Below are 2,330 nucleotides of genomic sequence, written 5' to 3'. Positions count from 1 at the left end.
TTATTATTATTATTATTATTATTATTATTATTATTATTATTATTATTATTATTATTATTATTATTATTATTATTATTATTATTATTATTATTATTATTATTATTATTATTATTATTATTATTATTATTATTATTATTATTATTATTATTATTATTATTATTATTATTATTTTTAATGCAATTAATTTATAAGAAATAGCAGTAATAACAATAATAGATCAATAAGAAGATGATGAAAACTAAGAACGAAAAATTGAGTTGTAAGAATTCAGTTGATGAAATACATCAACAATCAGCCACATCAGAATTGACAGAACGTATTTCATTGCAAAATGCGCTTAGGTGTTTCGTTTTTTAGCATGAAACTTATTCATGCGTGATTTCAAAGTGGACATACCTGCGAAACTTTTGTCGCATGCAGTACAGTAGAAAAAATGCTTCTCATTGCTAAGAGTCTGCGTGAGATCTTTCAATTGTGTCTTTGAGTAAAACATTTCCCGCATATTCTGCAGCACATCAGCTTCTCATCAGTATCGATAATTCAGTGAAATTTCCCTCATGTTCTGAGCAATCGTACACTTTCTTATCGGTATTTTTCTTCTGTAGATGTTTTTTGTGGCCATATCACTCTCAATATCGTCTTCTTTTAGGTCATGCTTTTTACATATCTTTTACGTAAGATCCCTCAAATCTCTTGCAGACTTTAAGCTTACATTGAATGTTAATTAACCGTCCGTGCACTAATTGGTATAACTTGGCAGCTGGACTGGATTATCAAATATCCCATCTGAATGAAACGTTGCTTCAAATAGCTCAATTGAAGTGTTTATCATCAATGGAACATTGCATGGAGATTGATAACGGGTGACCCTATGAAATGACATGAGATTACAATTAGCAGGTTATGCTTATTTCCATATACTATGCCAGTTACTTATTATGTATATATACCATACCAGTTACTTGTTTAGTTATTTGTTTTGAATATTTTGTTACTTTCCTTTTCTAATTCTCGCCTATCTAAATTGAAATGCTCATCGTCAATTGAAGTGTATATCGCTCAATTCAAGTCTTATTGTCGAAGGAACATTGCATGTCGATGGCATTATAAAATATTAGAATACCTTAATAGAAGCAAATAGCTTTTGTCGTAAAAATATATAAAAAAAAGATAAAAATAAATATATGTTTATACATGATAATTACATGATAATGTTTATATATATTATTTATATATGATAATGTTTGATGTTTATATTTTAATGTTTAATATTTAATGTTTAATGTTTATATGTTTAATGTCTAATGTTTAATGTTTAATGTTTAATAATGTTCATAATGCTTGTATATGATCCATATATGATAAAATATCCATATATGTTTATGTAAATTCGTCAAATATATCATACAATTTATTTTCTCAATTGAAATTTTTGAAGAAGATTATCCCACCAGCAGAAAATAAAAAGAAATAGTTGACCAGTTTTGAATGTTTTGTTATTTTCCCTTTTTAATCCTCATCTATCTAAATTGAAATGCTCATCATCAAATGAAGTGTTTGTCGTTCAATTCAAGTCTTATTGTCGATGGAACATTGCATGGAAATTGACAATGCGTGACCCTATGAAATGACATGAGACTATAACTAACAGTTATGCTTATTTACATATAGCATGCCAGTTACCTCTTACGCGCATGCGCAAATAACGAAAAAGTAATTTAGCAGGTCTGCAAGTAAACAAAGAACTGATAATTTTATTCACTAAAATGAAAGAAATAGCAAAGGGATGGGAAAAGAACGATACTATTATGCATATGAGATAAAAAATGAATAACTTATAAGCAAGCGATAAGTAATAACAGCAAGAATGTCATTATTAAAATAAGGGCTAACTACAGAAATATAAATTACAATCAACAAAACAAAGCTCATTTCAGTTTAAAATGTGCCCTTCACCTTCTTCCATGTTTCTTCTTGTGTATTTTCAAACTCCATTTACTCAGGAAACCTTTACTGCAGACAGTGCAGTTGAAAAGCTGCCTAATTTTGTTGTGAATTTCCATATGCTTTTTCAAATGTTGTTTTAGTCTGAAACTTTTCTCGCATTCCCGACAATTATGTAGCTTTACACCGTTATGAATTCCTATATGATTTCTCAAAGTTGATGAATGGGCGAAACTTTCGTTGCATATGAGACAACTATGCGGCTTCTTACCGGTATGAGTATTCCTATGATCCTTTAATGTTGACGAACGAGAGAATTTTTTGTGCTATTCCCGACAACTGTACGGCCTCCCAGCGATGTGAGCCCCCANATGAACTTTGATATT

This window comes from Loa loa (genome assembly GCF_000183805.2).
Source record: "Loa loa unplaced genomic scaffold supercont3.73, whole genome shotgun sequence".
NCBI lineage: Eukaryota > Metazoa > Nematoda > Chromadorea > Rhabditida > Onchocercidae > Loa > Loa loa.
The sequence above is the reverse complement of the archived record's forward strand: the minus strand, read 5'-3'. Positions refer to the sequence as shown.